The sequence below is a fragment of the Phyllobates terribilis genome, unplaced genomic scaffold, assembly GCF_046119375.1.
Source record: "Phyllobates terribilis strain yellow unplaced genomic scaffold, ASM4611937v1 Scaffold_2__4_contigs__length_985480577, whole genome shotgun sequence".
Classification (NCBI taxonomy): Eukaryota; Metazoa; Chordata; class Amphibia; order Anura; family Dendrobatidae; genus Phyllobates; species Phyllobates terribilis.
The window spans coordinates 75648686-75674847 of NW_027362762.1; positions in this window are offsets into that span (position 1 = coordinate 75648686).

The following is a 26162-nucleotide window of genomic DNA, read 5'->3' on the forward strand; positions in this document are numbered from 1 at the left end:
AGAACACAGTGTGAGCAGAACATTAAATACATTGTTTTAGTATCACAGAAGTCCATAGCCCCTACTAATGGTATCTAATCTTAAAGGACACGTACAATGTTACTGGGTTAATTGTCTCCTGTCAGGGGTCTTTAGTATGTCTGTGAGTGGGGGACGCATCTGGTGGATTAAACCAGGAAATTATACAAAGCCTGAAGCTCCTGCTGCAAAACTGGAAATATTTTCCGCTCTTGTATAAAGAGTGGAAAATAGTTTACGTTGACTCTGGTCGTTCATCATAAACTAATAATATGCCGTAGACATTTTTAATTTGGATTGCTTCTGAAACTCGTGATGATTAGAAGTTCTGGAAGGGGAAAGTTATGGCCAAATACAGTGGTGGCCAAAAGTATTGGCACCCCAGCAATTCTGTCAGATAATACTCAATTTCTTCCTAAAAATGATTGCAATCACAAATTCTTTGGTATTATTCTCTTCATTTAATTTGCTTGCAAGGAAAAAACACAAAAGAGAATGACGCAAAAATCAAATCATTGATCATTTCACACAAAACTCCAAAAATGGGCCAGACAAAAGTATTGGCACCCTCAGCCTAATACTTGGTTGCACAACCTTTAGCCAAAATAACTGCGAACAACCGCTTCCGGTAACCATCAATGAGTTTCTTACAATGCTCTGCTGGAATTGTAGACCATTCTTCTTTGGCAAACTGCTCCAGGTCCCTGATATTTGAAGGGTGCCTTCTCCAAACTGCCATTTTGAGATCTCTCCACAGGTGTTCTATGGGATTCAGGTCTGGACTCATCGCTGACCACCTTAGAAGTCTCCAGTGCTTTCTCTCAAACCATTTTATAGTGCTTTTGGAAGTGTGTTTTGGGTCATTGTCCTGCTGGAAGACCCATGACCTCTGAGGGAGACCCAGCTTTCTCACACTGGGCCCTACATTATGCTGCAAAATTTGTTGGTAGTCTTCAGACTTCATAATGCCACGCACACGGTCAAGCAGTCCAGTGCCAAAGGCAGCAAAGCATCCCCAAAACATCAGGAAACCTCCGCCATGTTTGACTGTAGGGACCGTGTTCTTTTCTTTGAATGCCTCTTTTTTTTTCCTGTACACTCTATGTTGATGCTTTTTCCCAAAAAGCTCTACTTTTGTCTCATCTGACCAGAGAACATTCTTCCAAAACGTTTTAGGCTTTCTCAGGTAAGTTTTGGCAAACTCCAGCCTGGCTTTTTTTTGTCTCGGAGTAAGAAGTGGGGTCTTCCTGGGTATCCTACCATACAGTCCCTTTTCATTCAGACCCCGACGGATAGTACGGGTTGACACTGTTGTACCCTCGGACTGCAGGGCAGCTTGAACTTGTTTGGATGTTAGTCGAGGTTCTTTATCCACCATCCGCACAATCTTGCGTTTAAATCTCTCGTCAATTTTTCTTTTCCGTCCACATCTAGGGAGGTTAGCCACAGTGCCATGGGATTTAAACTTCTTGATGACACTGCGCACGGAAGACACAGGAACATTCAGGTCTTTGGAGATGGACTTGTAGCCTTGAGATTGCTCATGCTTCCTCACAATTTTGTTTCTCAAGTCCTCAGACAGTTCTTTGGTCTTCTTTCTTTTCTCCATGCTCAATGTGGTACACACAAGGACACAGGACAGAGGTCGAGTCAACTTTAATCCATGTTAACTGGCTGCAAGTGTGATTTAGTTATTGCCAACACCTGTTAGGTGCCACAGGTAAGTTACAGGTGCTGTTAATTACACGAATTAGAGAAGCATCACATGATTTTTCAAACAGTGCCAATACTTTTGTCCACCCCCTTTTTTAGGTTTGGTGTGGAATTATATCCAATTTGGCTTTAGGACAATTCTTTTTGTGTTTTTTTCATTGAAGACAAATTAAATGAAGATAATAATACCAAAGAATTTGTGATTGCAATCATTTTCAGGAAGAAACTGAGTATTATCTGACAGAATTGCAGGGGTGCCAATACTTTTGGCCACCACTGTATACACTGCTCCAAAAAATAAAGGGAACACTCAAATAACACATCCTAGATCTGAATGAATGAAATATTCTCATTGAATACTTTGTTCTTTAGAAAGTTGAATGTGCTGACAACAAAATCACACAAAAATCATCAATGGAAATCAAATTTATTAACCAATGAAGGCCTGGATTTGGAGTCACCCCCAAAATTAAAGTGGAAAAACACACTACAGGCTGATCCAACTTTGATGTAATGTCCTTAAAACAAGTCAAAATGAGGCTCAGCTTTGTGTGTGGCCTCCACGTGCCTGTATGACCTCCCTACAACGCCTGGGCATGCTCCTGATGAGGTTGCGGATGGTCTCCTGTGGGATCTCCTCCCAGACCTGGACTAAAGCATCCGCCAACTCCTGGACAGTCTGTGGTGCAACGTGACGTTGGTGGATGGAGCGAGACATGATGTCCCAGATGTGCTCAATCGGATTCAGGTCTGGGGAACGGGCGGGCCAGTCCATAGCTTCAATGCCTTCATCTTGCAGAAACTGCTGACACACTCCAGCCACATGAGGTCTGGCATTGTCCTGCATCAGGAGGAACCCAGGGCCAACCGCACCAGCATATGGTCTCACAAGGGGTCTGAGGATCTCATCTGGGTACCTAATGGCAGTCAGGCTACCTATGGCGAGCACATGGAGGGCTGTGCGGCCCTCCAAAGAAATGCCACCCCACACCATTACTGACCCACTGCCAAACCGGTCATGCTGAAGGATGTTGCAGGCAGCAGATCGCTCTCCACGGCGTCTCCAGACTCGGTCACGTCTATCACATGTGCTCAGTGTGAACCTGCTTTCATCTGGCGCCAGTGGCGCCAGTGGCGGCTTTGCCAATCCTGGTGTTCTGTGGCATTGCAGCTTTAAATCCCCAAAGGGGACTAATAAATACAGTAAGAAGTGAAAAAAGGTGAAAAATGAATTTGAAAAAAATAAAATAAAGCAAAAAAACAACAAAAAGTTCAAATCATCCCCCTATTGTCATATTAAAAATAAAATAATAAAAAAAAATACACATATTTGGTATTGCTGCATTGAGAAAAGTGTGATCTATCAAAATATAAAATAAATTAATCCAATCGGTAAACGGTGAAGGAGAAAAAGGATCAAAACACCAGAATTACAATTTTTTGGCCACCTCAACATTGTACTAATATACAATAAGAGGCGATCAAAACATCGTATCTACCCCAAAATGAAATCGATAAAAACATCATTGGGGCGCAAAAAAAAAAAAGCCCTCACCCCCCCCTCAGATCCCCAAAAATAAAAACATTACAGGTCAAATGGCGACAAAGGAAAATTAAAAAAAAAAATGTCCACATTTTTTCACCACTTAAATAAAAAAAAAACTATCCATGTTTGGTATCTGTGTACTCGTACAGACCCGGAGAATCTTATTTCCAGGTCAGTTTTACCATATAATGAACTTGGTAAATAAAAAAAAACAAAAACAATTGTGGAATTTCACTTTATTTTTGCAATTTCAACGAACTTGGAATTTTTTTTCCTGCTTTCCAGTGCACTATTTGGTAGAAGGAATGATGTCATTCAAACATATAACTCATCACGCAAGAAAACAAGTTATGTGGACAGAAAAACAAAAAAGTTATGGCTCTTGGAAGAAGGGGAGGAAAAAATTAAAAGGCCAAAAATGGAAAATCACCATGTCATGAAAGAGTTAAAGGGTCAGACATTGCCTTTTAAGAAAGTCACATCATGTTGTTTCTACTTGCAAGATGGTTTTGTGACGCCCAGCTGCGCTTGGTATCCTAGAGGGGTGCATTGGTGGATTCCTTCACAAGAGGCCCTCATAAGCATTCACACACCTCCACCTTCCACCTCAGACCACCAGAGGGAGCCCGTTAGGGATATATAAAGGGAAGGTGGAGCCAGGCAGCCCAGAAAGTGATTCAGCAGTTTCCTGGTCAGACAGAGCCTAACAGTTCCTGCGGAAAGAGTTCAGTACAGTCTGTAGAGTGATTCCAGACTAGAACTTACAGAGCTCAGGATAGAGAGCTAGGAGTGTGCCTACGCTCTGAGAGCGGCGAAGAAGAGCAGTGTCCCGGCTACAGTGTGTGTAGCCTAGTGAGGGCCCCGAGCGGGGCCGAAGGCGAGTGGAGAGTTAGTACATAGGGGGGCAGAGGAGCTTAACTGGCTCACCCCGAAGCTTGCCGGGATCTCTACGACCCAGTAAGGTATAACCGGAATCCCTGGAGAACTACAAGTCCTAGGATCGCTAAAGTGCTGATACGTAACAGAGCCGGGAGACACATAGGCCCCGCAAGCTGAGAAGCGTGTACTCAAAGAAAAGGCCCTACCACAAGGTCAGCCAGCGCAGGACAGAGACAAAGTTAGGCCTAGCTCCAGGCAGGTCAGAAACTTACTACTCAGAGGCAAGAAACAGGAGGCCCTACACCTGCTCATTGGGGAGGATCCTGATATGCACCCTTCACCCTACAGTGCTCCGGGACGTGCCTGAACTTCCACCAGTAAAAGGTACTGAACTGACTATCGTGTCCGTCCCTGTTCTTGCTCTGACCAGGCTGGGTCTCGCCTGTCCTGCATCCCCCTTTCTGTACGCTGCCCTGAGGCCTAGCTCCACCTGTGGGGAGCTATACCATCGAGCTGCCTTATCATCGGCCTCAGTGGACTGCGCAACGCTGGTGATCCTCACCAGAAACCCCAGGTGGCGTCTCGAACTTTCATTAAACTATGAAACCTATTATCCCCTTTTTAAAGAGTGACCCCAGGGTACTGGCCCGGGAGCCGACCACCGCGACATCCCCAAGGCCAGGCAAAGGCCCGGGTACCGAGTTATCCCCATCCCCTGGGCTAGTCAGTTTCTTTCATTCTGTGAGAGCTGATTTGCGCAATAAAAGAACAGAAGTCATGAGGTCTGCTAGATCTCCAGCATGATGCGCACCAACAGCGCCCAATGGACTTTTATAGAGGGGCCTGTCCTGTTATAATAGGTCTTTGTAGTTTTAGAAGGACGTGTGGTCCAGGCAGGTTGCACTATTTTTCTATTGCTTATGGTGAAATTAGAGTCGGCATCTCGGCACAGATGTGCGCAAAACCTCGGAATACTTGATCAGATGTTTAGAAAATATACATTTTATTTTGATCCAAAGCATATGATTGTTCATCGTCCATCTGTTTTCCTTGCACAAAGTTTCCGGGTCAGTGAGAAGACCTTTCATTTACAAAATAAAAATCTCATGATAATTTAGAAGCTTGACGTTCCCAGAAAGACATTTCTGGGTAAATACCTCTTGTAAAAAAAAGATAAAAATAACGTAAGTACTAAAATAAGCAAAATAACAGGTCAGAAAGGGTGCAGGGATATATCTGGAAATAGTACAGACTCACCCGGTGCACTTTTGCAGATATAATCTGTCTTTCTTTAATTAGAAGGACTGTGTTAATTGTTCATCATTTTCCATTAGAATTCAAGTCACAATTCACTTTTGTCAAAAAAAATGAATCACAAAAATTTTGTCATCTAGTCACGTGCAGACCTCTCCCCTGCAGTGCACTGGAATTTGTTCACAGCTTGTGTCATGCATGCTGCTGCACTAGGCACAGTCTGCTGCCTCTCCTCTCCTGTGGGTCTTCCTATATGGTTAGATTTCCAGCATTCTGGATATAAATTGGAATAATCTAAATAATTTTTAATATGTCTACACCTATATTTGGTAAAACGGCCCAAAGCATGTGTATATATATGCATATATAGATATATATGTATGACTCGCCACCGGGGCCTTACTGTTTGGGGCAGGGGTCCTCAAACTATGGCCCACGGGCCACATGCGGCCCGCGGAGGATTTTTATCTGGCCCGCCGGGCTGTGGGCGGAGGAGAGCAGTGCCGGCGCCTGCTCCCCCCCGCTTGCTCAGGGCCCCGGCAGCCGGATACTTACCTCTCCCCGTGTCTTCCTGCTCTGTGAATGGGGCATTATAACGACAGGGGAGTGATATCCTGCATGGGGCATTATATGGGGGGATGACATCCTGAATGGGGCATTATATGGGGGGGGTGACATGCTGAATGGGGCATTATAAAGACAGGGGAGTGATATCCTGCATGGGGCATTATATGGGGGGGTGACATCCTGAATGGGGCATTATATGGGGGGGTGACATGCTGCATGGGGCATTATATGGGGGGTGACATCCAGCTTGGGGCATTACATGGGGTGGTGACATCCAGCATGGGGCATTATATGGGGGGTGACATCCTGAATGGGGCATTATAAAGACAGGGGAGTGATATCCTGCATGGGGCATTATATAGGGGGGTGACATCCTGCATGGGGCATTATAAAGACAGGGGAGTGATATCTTGCATGGGGCACTATATGGTGGGAGAAAGGGACATCCTGCATGGGGCATTATATGGGGGGTGACATCCTGCATGGGGCATTATAATGGGGGAGCAGCCTGCATAGGGCATTATAAGGGGGAAACAGCCTGCTTATTGAGGACCTATGCTGCCTATTGGGGACATTTACCTGCCCATTGAGGACCTATGCTGCCTATTGGGGACATTTACCTCCCCATTGAGGACCTATGCTGCCTATTGGGGACATTTACCTGCCTATTGAGGACCTATGCTGCCTATTGGGGACATTTACCTGCCCACTGAGGACCTATGCTGCCTATTGGGGACATTTACCTGCCTATTGGGGACCTATGCTGCCTATTGAGGACCTATGCTGCCTATTGGGGACATTTACCTGCCTATTGGGGACCTATGCTACCTATTGGGGATATTTACCTGCCTATTTGGGGACCTATGATGCCTATTGGGGACATTTACCTGCCTATTGAGGACCTATGCTGCCTATTGGGTACATTTACCTGCCTATTGGGGACCTATGCTGCCTATTGAGGACCTATGCTGCCTATTGGGGACATTTACCTGCCTATTGAAATACCGGTTGATTTAACTTCACTTGTTCTTCATTTTAAATATTGTATTTGTTCCTGTATTGTTTTTTTACTTCAAAATAAGATATGTGCAGTGTGCATAGGAATTTGTTCATAGTTTTTTTAAAAAACTATATTCCGCCCTCTAATGGTCTGAGGGACAGTGAACTGGCCCCCTGTTTAAAAAGTTTGAGGACCCCTGGTTTGGGGTATATCACGGTGGCTGGCCCAGGGCGATCAGTGCACAAAGGGGTATCAATTATTAGTAAAACTTCAGAGAATTTGTGACGCCACCTGTGGTGTCTGGTGATAATCACCAGCGCTGCAACAGTCCTCTGAGGCAGGTGTCAAGGCAGCTAAAGATGGTACAGCTCCCCACAGGTGGAGCGGGCCTCAGGTCAATGTAGATAGATACATGGTGTGCTGGGCGTTGCGGTGCAGGGGGAGAACGATGGCGCAGCCGGAGTAACGGACAGAGACAGGGGGCTTTGCTTCGTTACCTTTACTGGTACATCTGTTAGGTACGGTCCAAGGTACTCCAGGTGAAGGGCGCACTTTTGGACTTCTCCCCAGGGAGCGGGTATAAGGCCTCCTGATCCGCATCTGCCTCTGTGTAAGCTCCTGGCCAGCCTGCAACTGGGCCTAGCTTATGTGTCCTGCTTTTACTTCCCCTGTTGCTCTGAGGTAGGACCTCCGGTTGGTAACCACTTTCCCTGGACGTCGGTTCCTTTGTGGTTTCTGGTCCTGTATGTGTCTAGCTTCAGGTTTGCCAGGGACTTGTAGTCCTCCTGGGATTCCGGTTATCCCTACTGGGTGTAAAGGGTCCCTGTAGGCTCGGACCCGGTGTCCGGTATATATACTGGGGTGAGCCTGGTATGCTCCTCTGCCCCGTAGCACCACTCCTTCCTTCCTCTCGCCTTCGGCCACGCTCGCGGCCAGTGCTGCTGGAGGCCTAGCTTGCCTCACACAGCAGCATGCGTGCTGCTCTCACTCTTCTGAAACTGATCTCACACTAGACTCGACTCTAAACTCGACTCTAAACTCTAAACTGAGCTGCCTGGCTCCACCTTCCCTTTATATATCCCTATCAGGGCTCCCTCTGCTGGTATGAGGTGGAAGGAGGAGGTGTTTGCATGTAGTGAGGGCCTCTTGCGGAGAAATCCATCCATGCACCCTTCTGGGTTCTGTAGCACCATGGGCAGCAGGGCGCCACATATACATATATACAGTAAAGACCAAAAGTTTGGACACACCTTCTCATTTAAAGATTTTTCTGCATTTTCATGACTTTGAAAATTGTACATTCACACTGAAGGCATCAAAACTATGAATTAACACATGTGGAATTATATACTTAACAAAAAAGTGTGAAACAACTGAAAATATGTCTCATATTCTAGGTTCTTCAAAGTAGCCACCTTTTGCTTTGATGACTGCTTTGCACACTCTTGGCATTCTCTTGATGAGCTTCAAGAGGTAGTCACCGGAAATGGTCTTCCAACGATCTTGACGGAGTTCCCAGAGATGCTTAGCACTTGTTGGCCCTTTTGCCTTCACTCTGCGGTCCAGCTCACCCCAAACCATCTCAATTGGGTTCAGGTCTGGTGACTGTGGAGGCCAGGTCATCTGGCGTAGCACCCCATCACTCTGCTTATTGGTCAAATAGCCCTTACACAGCCTGGAGGTGTGTTTGGGGTCATTGTCCTGTAAAAAAATAAATGATGGTCCAACTAAACGCAAACTGGATGGAATAGCATGCCGCTGCAAGATGATGTGGTAGCCATGGTGGTTCAGTATGCCTTCAATTTTGAATAAATCCCCAACAGTGTCACCAGCAAAGCACCCCCACACCATCACACCTCCTCCTCCATGCTTCACGGTGGGAACCAGGCATGTGGCATGTAGAGTCCATCCGTTCACCTTTTCTGTGTCGCACAAAGACACGGTGGTTGGAACCAAAGATCTCAAATTTGGACTCATCAGACCAAAGAACAGATTTCCACTGGTCTAATGTCCATTCCTTGTGTTCTTTAGCCCAAACAAGTCTCTTCTGCGTGTTGCCTGTCCTTAGCAGCGGTTTCCTAGCTGCTATTTTACCATGAAGGCCTGCTGCACAAAGTCTCCTCTTAACAGTTGTTGTAGAATCATAGAATCATAGAATCATAGAATGGTAGAGTTGGAAGGGACCTCCTGGGTCATCTGGTCCAACCCCCTGCTCAAAGCAGGTTTCACTAGATCATCTCAGACAGATGTCTGTCTAGCCTCTGTTTGAAGACTTCCATTGAAGGGGAACTCACCACCTCTCGTGGCAGCCTGTTCCACTCATTAATCACCCTAACTGTCAAAAAGTTTTTTCTAATATCTAATCTGTGTCTCCTCCCATTTAGTTTCATCCCATTGCTTCTAGTCTTTCCTTGTGCAAATGAGAATAAAGATGATCCTTCTACAATGTGACAGCCCTTGACATATTTGTAGACAGCTATTAAGTCTCCTCTCGGTCTTCTTTTTTGCAAGCTAAACATTCCCAAATCCTGCAACCGTTCCTCATAGGACATGGTTTGCAGACCAGTCACCATTCTGGTCGCTCTTCTCTGAACTTGCTCCAGTTTGTCTATGTCTTTTTTAAAATGTGGTGCCCAAAACTGTACACAGTATTCCAGATGAGGTCTGACCAAAGAGGAGTAAAGACCGATAATGACTTCACGTGATCTAGACTGTATGCTTCTGTTAATACATCCCAGAATTGTATTTGCCTTTTTTGCTGCTGCATCACACTGTTGACTCATGTTCAGTCTATGATCTATTAGTATACCTAAGTCTTTTTCACATGTACTGTTGCTTAGCTCTATTCCTCCCATTCTGTATATGCTTTTTTCATTTTTATTGCCCAGATGTAGTACTTTGCATTTTTCCCTGTTAAAAACCATTCTGTTGGTTGCTGCCCACTGCTCCAGTTTATTTAGGTCTTTTTGAATCCTCTCTCTCTCTTCTCTAGTATTAGCTATCCCTCCTAGCTTTGTGTCATCAGCAAATTTAATCAGTTTACCCTCAATTCCTTCATCTAAATCATTGATAAAGATGTTGAACAATACAGGTCCCAGGACGGAGCCCTGTGGTACCCCACTTGAGACATTCATCCAGCTGGATGTGAAGCCATTTACAACCACCCTTTGAGTCCGATCACTAAGCCAGTTATGAATCCACCTAACAGTTGCCTGGTCCATTGCATACTTGGTCATTTTTTCAATAAGGATGGTGTGAGATACTTTGTCAAATGCTTTGCTGAAGTCAAGATATACTATATCTACAGCATTTCCCTGATCCACCCAGTCAGTGATTCTGTCATAGAAGGAAATTAAGTTAGTCTGACATGACTTGTTAGTTACAAACCCATGCTGACTCTGGTTAATCACTTCATTCTTATCCATGTACTTACATACATGTTGTTTAATAATTTGTTCAAAGATCTTTCCTGGTATAGAAGTCAGACTCACCGGCCTGAGATGTGTCTGCTGCTAGAACTCTGTGTGGCATTGACCTGGTCTCTAATCTGAGCTGCTGTTAACCTGCGATTTCTGAGGCTGGTGACTCGGATAAACTTATCCTCAGAAGCAGAGGTGACTCTTGGTCTTCCTTTCCTGGGGCAGTCCTCATGTGAGCCAGTTTCTTTGTAGCGCTTGATGGTTTTTGCAACTGCACTTGTGGACATTTTCAAAGTTTGCTCAATTTTTCGGACTGACTGACATTCATTTCTTAAAGTAATGATGGCCACTTGTTTTTCTTTACTTAGCTGCTTTTTTTTTGCCATAATACAAATTCTAACAGTCTATTCAGTAGGACTATCAGCTGTGTATCTGACGCGCCCCCTGGGCCATATTCTTTAGGGGAATACCCGGAGCCGGATCAGATGGGGGTTGTAGTCTCCGAGTGGCTGTGACCCGGTCCGTGCCCAGGGTGTCAAGCTCAGTGTGTGGCAGTCCCTACTGATGTTACTAAAGTTCTTTATGTCGACTACGCCACCCGTTGAATTGCGGTCACTACGGCCGCCGCTGCAGCAGGGTCCGCTGAGGCTGATGGTGTTTGTGCAGCTTAGGTAGTATAACCCCCAACGGGAGGGGTATAGCCTCAGGGGGTCAGGTGCAGAGGATGGTGGTTGTGGAAGTGCAGGGAAGATGGTAATGAGAGTCAGAGTCGGGTTGTGCAGTTCAGGGTTCTTTACTTACTGCAGATGTTCCGGTCACTCCGGCCTTGAGTGACCACCCGAGCCGTGCTGCGTCCACCAGGTCCTGGACTCGGCCAACCCCCAAGTAGTTCTGGAGCGTGGTTCTGAGCTCCCGTTCTGTCCTGTCCTCGTCTCTGGCCTTCCCCACCAGGGATCCACCTATGTCCGGCTCCCTCGGGCCTCTTGTTGGCGAACCCTTGCCTCTGGGTTCCCTGACCCTATGCGTGGTCTGCCTTCTGGGTGGATATGGTGGGTGGCCGTGGCAGATGCTGCCCACGGCCTCCGGTCTCTGGCTGAGGTATGTTGTAGCCCCCCACCAGTTTGGGATCCGGTACCCTGTTGCCAACTCTTCACCCTGTGATTGTATTTGGGTTCTCAGAGTTCCTTCTTTCTCCCCCTCTGGGTCTTTCGTTCTCCTCTCTCACTCTTGGGCTGGGGCTGCTCTGCTCTTCTGCTCTCTTCCACTCCTCTGCAAAGGCTTACTTCTCACAGACTGACTGTGGCTAACTGACTGACTGACTGACTGACCCTGATCTTAGATGGTGCCCACCTTAAATACTCCCTCTATGTGTGAGCTCAGGTGACCAGCACCCAATGAGCTCCTATCTTTACCCAGGCTGCTCCCCCTATCTGCCCCTACTCTACTGGGATGTACCACCCCCCTCCCACTCCAGCCAGGAACAGACACTGTTGCACCTGCACATTTCTAAGTGGGAGTACCGTTGGTCTGTTCCTTGGAAATGGGATGTGTGTAGTGCATGCAGCTAACTGAGCTCAGTTCCACACTCCATCCTTACCCGGGAGTGGAATATCACACCTCTGGGTTGAGGTGCAATACCCCTGTAGCAGCCGAATCCTCAGGGTGCTACATTCCCCCCTGGTAAATCACAGCACGTCCTCGGGCTGTAAGAGATAAAAAACACCAAACATACAATTTTTTTCATAAACATAAACATATAAAACATATAAAACATCATATATATCAGCATAAACTTTTCATATAAACATTCTTGTCTTCTGGTACCTCCGGTCACTGTGCAACTTGTGACCGGGTAAAGTGCGACAGTCTCTTGAAGAAAAATCAGTTCTTCTATAAAACCAGTAGGGGGCGCTTTAGGAAGCGCAACTATATACAAGGGGATATGGCCGCTCTCAGTCCTCGGCCAGGTATTAGGAAAGGGATGACCGCTCTCAGTCCTCGGTCAGTGGGGTTAAGGGACACACGGGTTAACAGTTCAGTTCTCTGGTCCCAACGGGGACTATATTAGCAGCAACAGTTCTTGGTACCCCGACGGGCAACTTTATACAGTCTCTATACTACCGTACTCAACGACGGCGTCCTCCTGCTCTTTCTTTGTGATTGGTTCCAGGTTCTGGTTCAGACCCGTCCGGGTCCTCTTGCTCCTCCTCACACCGCAGCTCCTCCTCCGTCAGGCGATGCACATGGAGGGCGTAGGGTCCTTTGGCACACTTGTGCCGGGTGAAGGTGACCTCGTCCCCTATATAAAGGTCACGACCTCTGTGTCCCTCCGGTAGGTGGGACTCAACGTCTCTTCTTGTCACGAAGACGTCGCCTGGGGTGCGGTGATCCCTGATGAAACCCCACCCATGCTGCAGATTGAACTTTATCACAGTCCCGATGGTACGGGGACCATGCGCTGCACGGGGGTTTCTCCTGGTCCGGCTCTTCTGCTCCGCGCTCCTTATTTGGGCTTGTTGTTCCCGGACCCGCCTCTCTCTCCGCTCCCTCTCAAAGACCTCGAGCTGCTGGCGGCAGCACTCTGCACGCTCCGCTGCGGCTGCCCGAGTCTCCTGAGTGAACCCCATGAGGTCTTCTCCGGTGGGATCCCACTCAAACTGTGCCTCCTCTAGCGGGGGCGAGGTCCTTTTTACGGGCTTTGGAACCGGAATCAGGGGTTCGTCTAGGGGTCTCTCTTTCCGGAGTCGGGGATGGTGAAACTCCGGTGGCCATATAAAGGGCTGCCCATCCGGGCACGTATGTTGGGCGAACAGATCTTCTCCCAGATGCGGCACTCTTGGTTTTATGGGCGCGGTGGTGGTGGCGCCCGGGTTGCCCAGGCCTTGCGGCCAGGCCTGGGGCACCTGGAAAGTGAAGGGCACCGTAAGGACGGCGGCGCCCTGGGCTACTTGGCCCTGCGACCAGGCCGGTGGCTCCGCGGAGGTAGGGGGCGCTGTTGGTATTGCGGCGCCCGGGGGTACTAGGCCTTGCGACCAGGCTGGTGGTACTTCCTGCTTGGTCACGCTCGGGGTCGAGGCGTGTGACGTCACAGGGGTCGCGGCTGCGGCTTCCGGTTGAGGCCTAGTCTGTGGCGGTGACGTTGCGGTTACGGGCACGGCAGGGGGTACTTCGGGCTCTGCGACGGGGAGCTGGGGCAGGTACGCGGTTTCCCGGTTTGGGGTAGAGACGTCCCCTTTACCTGCCTCCTTTCGTTCGGCTCCCTTCTCGGCGCCGTCTCCGGCCTTCAGTCCTCCTGCGCCATCCTCAGAGGCGGTCTGTCTCCTCGTCTCGGGTGGCGTGCTCCGCTGACGAGTCTCGGTCCGCTGGGCCATCTCTCGGCTCCACTCCGCCAACGTCTCTCGTTGCACCCGGGCCATCCTCCGTGCGAGGCCCTCCAGCGCAGTCTGTGCACACTCCCGATCTCGGGGGAGCTGTGCCAAGACCTCCACTAAGCCTAGTGGGGTCGTTGCTTCTAGCAGGCTCCTGACCAACGGGTCGGTGCTGCTCTGCTCTCCTCCCGTTGTCTCCAGCAGGCCTTCTGGAGTGGCGACCTGCAACAGGCTCCTGACCACTGGGTCGGTGCTGCCTGGAGTGGCGGCCCGCATCAGGCTCCTGACCACTGGGTCGGTGCTGCCTGGCTCTCCCTCCATCTCCGGGTAGGCTCTTTCTGGACTCTGCTCCAGGCTTCTTGTCTCCGGGTGCGCTCTCTCCAGACTGCTCCAGGCGACACCCATCTTTGTTCTCTTGTTCTGTCTCCGCCCACATCGAGGGTGGTCCCGGGGCAACTTCAGTTCCAGGGGCAGTTCTTTCACGCTGACAGACACCTCTAGCATCACAGTCTCTGTTGGTGGGGGCGGTTTCCACTTTTGGCGCCATGTTCGGTCCTGGCCCACGATGGGAGGCGGCCTCTTGCCACCCTCTGGCACGCCCATAATGGCGTCCGCTCTTCCAAGGCGGGAAACCTTTGGAAATGGCGGGAATCGTCTCCCAGTGGCGGGAAACTCTGCAGATGGCGGGAAAAAGCTGTTAATGGTGGACAACCGGCGGGAATCGATCTGTGATGGAGTCCGATGGCGGGGACCCTCCGGAACCGGCAGGAGACTTCTTTTTGAGGTAAACTTGTTCTTTTCTTCAGGCACGCAGTACCCGGGTGTTGCGGGCACGTGATCCTGCCGACTACGCCAAAGTTGACGCGCCCCCTGGGCCATATTCTTTAGGGGAATACCCGGAGCCGGATCAGATGGGGGTTGTAGTCTCCGAGTGGCTGTGACCCGGTCCGTGCCCAGGGTGTCAAGCTCAGTGTGTGGCAGTCCCTACTGATGTTACTAAAGTTCTTTATGTCGACTACGCCACCCGTTGAATTGCGGTCACTACGGCCGCCGCTGCAGCAGGGTCCGCTGAGGCTGATGGTGTTTGTGCAGCTTAGGTAGTATAACCCCCAACGGGAGGGGTATAGCCTCAGGGGGTCAGGTGCAGAGGATGGTGGTTGTGGAAGTGCAGGGAAGATGGTAATGAGAGTCAGAGTCGGGTTGTGCAGTTCAGGGTTCTTTACTTACTGCAGATGTTCCGGTCACTCCGGCCTTGAGTGACCACCCGAGCCGTGCTGCGTCCACCAGGTCCTGGACTCGGCCAACCCCCAAGTAGTTCTGGAGCGTGGTTCTGAGCTCCCGTTCTGTCCTGTCCTCATCTCTGGCCTTCCCCACCAGGGATCCACCTATGTCCGGCTCCCTCGGGCCTCTTGTTGGCGAACCCTTGCCTCTGGGTTCCCTGACCCTATGCGTGGTCTGCCTTCTGGGTGGATATGGTGGGTGGCCGTGGCAGATGCTGCCCACGGCCTCCGGTCTCTGGCTGAGGTATGTTGTAGCCCCCCACCAGTTTGGGATCCGGTACCCTGTTGCCAACTCTTCACCCTGTGATTGTATTTGGGTTCTCAGAGTTCCTTCTTTCTCCCCCTCTGGGTCTTTCGTTCTCCTCTCTCACTCTTGGGCTGGGGCTGCTCTGCTCTTCTGCTCTCTTCCACTCCTCTGCAAAGGCTTACTTCTCACAGACTGACTGTGGCTGACTGACTGACTGACTGACTGACCCTGATCTTAGATGGTGCCCACCTTAAATACTCCCTCTATGTGTGAGCTCAGGTGACCAGCACCCAAGGAGCTCCTATCTTTACCCAGGCTGCTCCCCCTATCTGCCCCTACATTACTGGGATGTACCACCCCCCTCCCACTCCAGCCAGGAACAGACACTGTTGCACCTGCACATTTCTAAGTGTGCAAAGCAGTCATCAAAGCAAAAGGGGGCTACTTTGAAGAACCTAGAATATAAGACATATTTTCAGTTGTTTCACACTTTTTTGTTAAGTATATAATTCCACATGTGTTAATTCATAGTTTTGATGCCTTCAGTGTGAATGCACAGTTTTCAAAGTCATGAAAATACAGAAAAATCTTTAAATGAGGTGTGTCCAAACTTTTGGTCTGTACTGTATATATATATTGTGGTAGGTTGACTCACTCAGCTGCTCTCAGAGGTAGACACAGGAAACTTGAGGGTCAAAGTCTGTGGCTGGTTTATTACTTTCATAAACCAGAAACCAACATAAACATGGTCTTTCTGGCAAAACAAAAGATAAAGTATAGCACAGTTTATAGCATGCGAGATTCGCACACATCCACTTCAGCTCCTACTGAAGTTCCACACAAGAGACTTCCCTCGTCTCCAAACAAACAATAGAAAAAACCTCAATGCTGGAGATTTAACCTCTCCAGTCACACCCTTGAAGTGGAGATCGGGTTGAGCAGGTGAGCAGGCGACCCGCCCATCTCACACCTGCTCACAAAAAACCCAACCCAAGATGGCTGATTAACCACATGCTGGAGACAAGCTACTGGGTTTCATATCACGGAAGACAGCAACCTCCTTTTTTTGGGGAAGTGCATTGAGCTGTAGGGTGCATTGCTGCAAAAGGGGAAAAAAAAAAAACTCTTTAAATCTTCTTCCTTAGCGAGCAAGTGCAAACGGAATTAAGTGTGTGACTTGTTTTTCAGTGAAGAGGTATTTGGGAATCCTGCAGAAAATACCTGTGTGAATTGCGGTGAGTTGCTGAATTGTGACGTGCTGAGTTCTTTTCTACCTGTTTAGTTTTATTGGGCTTTTTAAGACCTATTTTCTCACTACAGTTTTACAGTTTCTTAGTTTACTACCTTTGTATTTACGGGTTAACTACATTGCACTAAAATCCTGAGGTGTAGCTATACTCACAAGGGGTTAATTAAGGGTGAGGGGTCATAATTAAGGTTTTATAAGGGGCAGCTGGTTGGGGCATCCAGTCCTTTGGAAGTGCATTGAGCTGTAGGGTGCATTGCTGCAAAAGGGGGAAAAAAAACAACTCTTTAAATCTTCTTCCTTAGCGAGTGTGAACGAGCTGAGTGTGAGCGAAGCGTAAATGCAAACGGAAGTAAGTGTGTGACTTGTTTTTCAGTGACTTTGGGTTCAGGGAGTTTGGAAGGGAGGAATTTGGACTGAATTGCTGTCTGTATTTTATTAATTCTTTACATTTCTTTTTACTTAACATTTCTGTCTAGTGCAATCCCCATTAGGAAATGAGCTCCATTATTGACAATGCTATCCAGTGTACATCTTGCCACATGTATGCAATACTTGAACATCTGGTCGTGGGTGCATACTGCTGTGCAAGATGTGAGCACGTTGTGCGTTTGGAAGTCCAGGAACTGGATCTAAATGAACAGATGGCAACACTGAGATCCATTGACAATATGGAAAGGAGTCTGCTGCTCACTGAGCAGCAGCTCACTGGGGTAGATTTGGGGGGGAAGGTGGTAGTAGGGAGCTGCAGGACAGTGAGGCAGCTAGCTGGGTGACAGTTAGAAGGGGGTAGAGGGAAGAGTGCCAGGGAGGCTAGTCCTGAACTGGCACACCCCAATAAGTTTGCAAAGTTGGCAGATGAGGGGGATGACGGTACAGGGGTAGCACTGCTGCAGCAAAGCATGTCCCTTGAAAGCCGGAGGAGTGTCAGCTCTAGTAAGGAGGGAAATAGGAGAGCAGGGCAGGCCAGGCAGGTGCTGGTATTGGGGGACTCAATTATTAGGGGAACAGATAGGGCAATCTGTCACAAAGACAGGGATCGTCGAACAGTGTGCTGCCTACTTGGCGCTCGAGTCCGGCACATCGCTGATCGGGTTGACAGATTACTGGGAGGGGCTTGTGAGGACCCAGCGGTCATGGTGCACATTGGGACAAATGACAAAGTTAGAAGTAGGTGGAAGGTCCTTAAAGATGATTTCAGGGAATTAGGCTGCAAGCTTAAAGCAAGGACCTCCAAGGTGGTATTCTCTGAAATACTACCTGTACCACATGCCACGCCAGAGAGGCAACGGGAGATTAGGGAGATAAATAAGTGGCTCAAGAACTGGTGTAGGAAGGAGGGATTTGGGTTCCTGGAGAACTGGGCCGACTTCTCAGCTGGCTACAGACTCTACGCTAGGGACCGGCTGCACCTCAATGAGGAGGGTGCAGCTGTGCTGGGGGAGAAAATGGCTAGAAGTTTGGGGGAGTGTTTAAACTAGGGATTGGGGAGAAGGGTATTCATTTTATAGATGGGGAAGATAGTGCAGTTAGTGACCTGGGCACAAATAAAGAAATTGGGGGTGGGGTTAGAACAGTCAATAAAGTAAGAAGGAACAGAGGTACAGAGAGATACATAAAATGCATGGACACTAATGCCAGAAGCCTCACCAACAAAATGGAGGAATTAGAATTAATTTTGTTGGAAAATAATTATGACATGGTGGGGACATCTGAGACGTGGCTGGACGAGAGCCATGACTGGGCAGTTAATTTACAGGGCTATAGTCTGTTCAGAAATGACCGTACAAACAAGCGAGGGGGGGGTGTGTTTATATGTAAAATCATCCTTAAAACCCATCTTGCGGGAGGATAAATGTGAATCTAATGGAAATGTAGAGTCCCTATGGGTGGAGATAAGGGGAGGGGGAAAAAATAATAAATTACTGATAGGGGTTTGTTATAAGTCTCCAAAAATAATGGAAGCAGTGGAGAATATCCTCGTAAAGCAAATAGATGAAGCAGCGACTCAAGGAGAAGTCATTATTATGGGGGACTTCAACTACCCTGAAATACATTGGGGGACAGAAACCTGTAGCTCAAGCAAAGGTAATAGGTTTTTGACAACTATGAGAGACAATTACCTTTCACAACTGGTTCAGGACCCAACAAGAAGGGGGGCACTGCTAGACCTAATATTAACCAATAGGCCAGACCGCATATCAAATATACGAGTTGGAGGTCACTTGGGTAATAGTGATCACAAAATAATACGTTTTCATGTAACCTTTAATAAGATGTGTAGTAGAGGGGTTACAAGGACACTAAACTTCAGGAAGGCAAATTTCCAGTGGTTGAGAGATGATCTTAGTGCAATAAACTGGGACGACATCCTGAGACATAAAACTACACGAAGCAAATGGGAGACATTTATTAGCATCCTGAATAGGACCTGTGCACAATATATACCCTATGGGAATAAACATGCTAGAAATAGGAGGAAACCACTATGGCTAAATAGAGCTGTAAGGGGCGCAATAAGTGACAGAAAGAAAGCATTTAGAGAACTAAAGCAAGTAGGTAGTGATGAGGCATTAAATAAATACAGAAAATTAAATAAATTCTGTAAAAACCAAATCAAGGCAGCAAAGATTGAGACAGAGAGAATCATTGCCAGAGAAAGTAAAAATAATCCCAAAACATTCTTTAACTACATAAATAGTAAAAACTAAAAAATGATAGTGTTGACTCCCTTAAAAATAGTCTGGGTGAATTGGTGGATGAGGATGAGGAAAAAGCCAATATGCTAAATGATTTTTTTTCAACAGTATTTACACAAGAAAATCGCATGACAGAAAACATGATCAGTAATAACATAAATTCTCCATTAAATGTCACTTGCTTAACCCAGCAGGAAGTACGGCGGCGTCTAAAAATCACTAAAGTTGACAAATCCCTGGGCCCGGATGGGATACACCCGCGAGTACTGCAGGAATTAAGTAACGTCATAGATAGACCATTATTTTTAATCTTTAAAGATTCCATAATAACAAGGTCTGTACCACAGGACTGGCGTATAGCAAATGTGGTGCCAATATTCAAAAAGGGGACAAAAACTGAACTTGGAAATTCTAGGCCAGTAAGCTTAACCTCTACTGTGGGTAAAATCCTGGAGGGTTTCCTAAGAGATGCTATACTAGAGTATCTGAAGAAGAATAACCTCATGACCCAATATCAACATGGGTTTACGAGGGACCGTTCCTGTCACCTAATCTGATCAGCTTTTATGAGGAGGCAAGTTCTGGACTGGACAAAGGAAATGCAGTGGATGTTGTGTATATGGACTTTTCAAAAGCTTTTGATACGGTTCCACACAAAAGGTTGATACATAAAATGAGAACAATGGGGATAGGGGAAAATACAGTGGTGGCTAAAAGTATTGGCACCCCTGCAATTCTGTCAGATAATACTCAGTTTCTTCCTGAAAATAATTGCAATCACAAATTCTTTGGTCTTATTATCTTCATTTAATTTGCTTGCAAGGAAAAAACACAAAAGAGAATGAAGCAAAAATCAAATCATTGATCATTTCACACAAAACTCCAAAAATGGGCCAGACAAAAGTATTGGCACCCTCAGCCTAATACTTGGTTGCACAACCTTTAGCCAAAATAACTGCGAACAACCACTTCCGGTAACCATCAATGAGTTTCTTACAATGCTCTGCTGGAATTGTAGACCATTCTTCTTTGGCAAACTGCTCCAGGTCCCTGATATTTGAAGGGTGCCTTCTCCAAACTGCCATTTTGAGATCTGTCCATAGGTGTTCTATGGAATTCAGGTCTGGACTCATTGCTGGCCACCTTAGAAGTCTCCAGTTCTTTCTCTCAAACCATTTTATAGTGCTTTTGGAAGTGTGTTTAGGGTCATTGTCCTGCTGGAAGACCCATGACCTCTGAGGGAGACCCAGCTTTCTCACACTGGGCTCTACATTATGCTGCAAAATTTGTTGGTAGTCTTCAGACTTCATAATGCCATGCACACGGTCAAGCAGTCCAGTGCCAGAGGCAGCAAAGCAACCCCAAAACATCAGGGAACCTCCGCCATGTTTGACTGTAGGGACCGTGTTCTTTTCTTTGAATGGCTCTTTTTTTTTCCTGTACACTCTATGTTGATGCTTTTTCCCAAAAAGCTCTACCTTTGTCTCATCTGACCAGAGAACATTCTTCCAAAACATTTTAGGCTTTCTCAGGTAAGTTTTGGCAAACTCCAGCCTGGCTTTTTTATGTCTCGGGGTAAGAAGTAGGGTCTTCCTGGGTATCCTACCATACAGTCCCTTTTCATTCAGACGCCGACGGATAGTATGGGTTGTTGTACCCTCGGACTGCAGGGCAGCTTGAACTTGTTTGGATGTTAGTCGAGGTTCTTTATCCACCATCCGCACAATCTTGCGTTGAAATCTCTCGTCAATTTTTCTTTTCCGTCCACATCTAGGGAGGTTAGCCACAGTGTCATGGGCTTTAAACTTCTTGATGACACTGCGCACGGAAGACACAGGAACATTCAGGTATTCGGAGATAGACTTGTAGCCTTGAGATTGCTCATGCTTCCTCACAATTTGGTTTCTCATGTCCTCAGACAGTTCTTTGGTCTTCTTTCTTTTCTCCATGCTCAATGTGGTACACACAAAGACACAGGACAGAGGTTGAGTCAACTTTAATCCATGTTAACTGGCTGCAAGTGTGATTTAGTTATTGCCAACACCTGTTAGGTGCCACAGGTAAGTTACAGGTGCTGTTAATTACACGAATTAGAGAAGCATCACATGATTTTTCAAACAGTGCCAATACTTTTGTCCACCCCCTTTTTTAGGTTTGGTGTGGAATTATATCCAATTTGGCTTTAAGACAATTCTTTTTGTGTTTTTTCATTGAAGACAAATTAAATGAAGATAATAATACCAAAGAATTTGTGGTTGCAATCATTTTCAGGAAGAAACTGAGTATTATCTGACAGAATTGCAGGGGTGCCAATACTTTTGGCCACCACTGTATATGTATGTGGGTTAAGAATTGGCTCAGTGATAGGAAACAAAGGGTGGTTATTAATGGAAAACACTCAGACTGGGTCTCAGTTAACAGTGGGGTACCACAGGGGTCAGTATTGGGCCCCCTTCTTTTTAACATATTTATTAATGACCTTGTAGGGGGCATACAGAGTAATATTTCAATATTTGCAGATAACACTAAACTCTGCAGGGTAATCAATACAGAGGAGGACAATTTTATATTACAGGAGGATCTATGTAAACTAGAAGCTTGGGCTAATAAATGGCAAATGAGCTTTAATGGGGATAAATGTAAGGTAATGCACTTGGACAGAGGAAATAAAATGTATAATTATATGCTTAATTGTAAAACACTGGGAAAAACTGTAACTGAAAAAGACCTGGGTGTATTGGTGGACGACAAGCTCACGTTTAGTGGCCAGTGTCAGGCAGCTGCTGCAAAGGCAAATAAAATAATGGGATGCATTAAAAGAGGCATAGATGCTCATGAGGAGAACATAATTTTACCTCTATACAAGTCACTAGTGTGACCACACTTGGAATACTGCGTACAGTTCTTGTCTCCGGTGTATTAGAAAGACATAGCTGAACTAGAGCGGGTGCAGAGAAGAGCGACCAAGGTTATTAGAGGACTGGGGGGGTCTGTGTGTCACCCCAGGCCTGGGTGCCACAAATATTAAAGGCTGTGTCTGAGAGCAGGAGGGAGGTTCCCTGGTCAGGGACAATTAGCATACAGCATCTCCTGTCCCAGGCCAGTAGGGGGAGCTGGCTGCCCCTATAAAAGCTGGAACTGGGGGCAGGGTTAGGGAGAACTGGACAACCTAGCTCAGGAGTGAGACTAGTCCCAGAGAAGGAGGGACAGTTCAGTTGTAGCTGAGGAGGCCGTGAGGCAGTGGAGAAACTGCGAGCCAGGGACAGAGGCGACGAGAGCCGGTCCTGGCTGAGAGAACTACACTACTGGACATTGGGGTCCGAGGCTGTCAGAGTTGTAAGCCCAGCAGCAGAGAACCAACCCGCGAGGGATTTCAGGTCCCTTGGCCTGAGAAGCCTGGAGGCTCCGCCACACAGAGGGACCAGTACAGCACGGAGAAGCAACAGGTACCTAAGGCCCGAGTCGCAAGCCATACAGGCGTAGTACACGGCCAGCTCAGGGACGTGGGCTATTACACCCCGAAAAGGGGGATAGTCAGCAAGGGCAGAGAGAGAACGGTAGGCCTTCACACTCACCCTGACCAGTGGGGCTTGCCCGAATGCTCTCAGACACCCAGGCCCATTCTTACCCTGTACTCCTGTTGGGTCATTAGTAATACCAACAATAAAGACCCTGGACTGTTTGAAGAGGACTCAGAACTCTTATTACTGCGGCCCGCACTATCACCCCCAGCATTCACATACGCTGCCCTGAGGCTACACTCTTCCCGTGGGGAGTTATCCTACCCCTGTGCTGCACACCAACATCAGCCTCAGCGGTCTGCCTAGCAGCGGCGGTTATCCCTGACTGCAATCCACGGGTGGCGTAGTCGGACATTCATAACTCTACAAATAGACTGCCACAGCATTTGGTCTGACCACCCTGAGCCACGGGATTGGGTTGCCACTACTACCCCCATCATCGCACTAAAGCCCGGTTCCGGGTGCCCCACGGCCCAGGGGGCGAGTCATCTGCAATACCAAGACAGGTTTTACACTTGGGGTTATTTACTGTGGAAAAATGAAGGCTTAGGGGTGATCTTATTACTATGTACAAGTATATGAGGGGACAGTACAAAGACCTGTCTACTGATCTTTTTACTCTGAGGCCTGAGACAGGGACAAGGGGGAATCTTCTACGTCTGGAGGAAAGAAGGTTTAATCATAATCACAGACGCGGATTCTTTACAGTAAGAGCAGTGAGACTATGGAGCTCTCTGCCGCATGATGTTGTAACATTTAAGAAGGGCCTGGATGCCTTTCTTGAAAAGTATAATATTACAGGTTATAAATACTAGATTCCTTGATAGGGCGTTGATCCAGGGAACTAGTCTGATTGTCGTATGGAGTCGGGAAGGAATTTTTTTCCCCAATGTGGAGCTTAGTGTTTGCCACATGTTTTTTTTTTGCCTTCCTCTGGATCAACATGTTAGGCTATGGGTTGAACTAGATGGACTTAGTCTTCCTTCAACCTCAAAAACTATGTTACTATGTTACTATGTTACATTTCTCCCCTCACATACATCGCCAGTGACCCTGTCACTATACATATATATACATATATATATATATATATATATATATATATATATGTAGATGCTTTTGAGAAATTACTCTCTTCTAAAAAGATAATTGTAAGTATTAACAGAGGCTTCCAAGTCTATGAATTCTTCCAAGAATGGACTGGTCACTTATTTTAACCGCTTCGTGGCTTTGGAAGCCTAAAGAAAGAGGTTAAAAAAAAAAAGACGGAACGTGCACAACAAGTTATTTTTACCTTGCAGTGCATATGTTCATTCTTTTGCGGTTTTCTTAGGCTATGTGCATATGAAGTTTTTGGCCATAAACTGAGAGAAAACTTTCCAAAACCTCCTCCAAATTTGAAAACTCATCAAAAACTTTGTGTTTCTGTTCAATTTAGCAAAAAAAAATTCTGTGTGGACATTACCATAGCCTATGTTCATATCACATTTATGGCCTTCTACAACATCTTCTCCTCCCTGTGTCCCCCGTCACAGTTCGTGAAGACAAGGACGGAGAAGAGTGCTCCTTGTGTGGATCAACAATGATACGATTCAGTAAGTGAGGTCAAGGTTAATCCTCCCGAAGACTGTTACTGCGACCGCTCGTTCCTGGACTCGAGAGTGCTGGAACTGAAGACCAATGATATGAAGAAAAAAAGTAGTGGATTTAGGGAGCACTACTTGCTGAAACATTCCCTTTAAATTATGACCCTGTCATTGAATGGTCTTCATACAGGTATCAAAATTCCACAGATTTTTTTTCCCACCAATCTCTCACTCTGGATAATCAGGCAGGATATTTTGTCCCGGAATTAGGAGCTGTTTTTCCTATTGTCCATCCGAACAGAAGAGATCTGGTGCAATCTGTACAGACAGTTTAAACGATTTGCATGTTGTCCTTGTAAAGTAATATTTTCCTTCCAAGATATGAAATAATTGTCCAATTGGAGGAAATGGCATAAAATAGAAAAGATCCTATACTCAGCTGGTAAATCCCCGCCGCCCAAATGCCGCTGCTATTTCCTCCGTTTAGTCCATTGTTTTTCAGATCATCCAAAACCTCTGTAAATTCATGCAAATACAGCATGGCAAATTCACTGTAAGTACAAGATGCCGTAAACCGGTCATCTTTTATTTATTCTAATCCTACCAAAATAATAAGATATTGAATTTTTATATACGATGTTAAATAAACTGTTGGTTTTTATTCTAGTTTTACACCCAATGGTTCAATTTTAAGTCGAACAGATATGGTTAGGCAACAGCACTCAATGCCAATCAGGAGCTACTAAAGAAATTATAATTCCTTGTTACATAAAACGGAGATTCTGTGAAATTCTGTATCACAAGCTATAGTAACCCACTGGTCCCAGTCGCCACCATCTTGGTACTCCAATGCTTGGGTTTCAGAGGACAGTGCTAATTTCACTATACACTAAAAGTCTTTGAAGGGGCAGTAAAATGATGTAAAATAAAAATAATTGTTATTTTTTTAAATATTAAATAATAAAATTAAGCATTTTCATCATTCCCCCTTAGTCATTCAAATAAAGCATATTTGGTATTACTGCATCCATAAAAGGCCTATCAAAATATAATCTAAATGGTATATGCCATAAAGAAATGTATATTTACATGGATAAAAAGTATAAAAAACAAAAAGTATATATGTATTGTGGTAGATCGACTCACTTGGCTTCTTATAGAGGCAGACACAGGGACTGTTTCTATTTAAAGTATGGCTGATTTATTGCAGTCCTCATAAATCACATTGTAATGCACACGCCCGGGCTGAGCGGCGTGTGCGTGTATATGTAGTGATTCCATTGCACCGTGCCGGAGAGTGAATGCCTGGAGGGGCGTAACTAGGTATTCACCCGATCCGACCAGGGTCGCACGACGGCATACGACGCCAGTGCACCAAGGAGGAACCGAGCAGAGGGACCAGGTGCTACTCCAGGACAGACCCCGGGCATGGCTGTTGACCCACACAGGGGAATACAGGAACAGACAGTTTAGGCTGGCACACAGACTGGTGGGTATAGGTAGGCACGACTGGTATGCAGGCAGGCGGGTATGCAGGCAGGGGGGGTACAGGCAAGCACGGCTAGAGTGCAGACAGGGAGGCACTAGCAGGTTGGAACTCAGGCGAGATAGGACCCAGTACACACTGGGACTCAGGAACAGAACCACAGATGTGGCGGACAAACACAGCAGAGTGAGGCCGCCCAGAGTGGTGAGTGAGAGCAGGGCAAGACGAGACCGCCTAGAGCGGTGAACAAGAGAAGAGCAGGACGAGGCCGCCTGGAGTGGTGAGCGAGAGTAGAGCAGGACGAGGCCGCCTGGAGCGGTGAGCAAGAGTAGA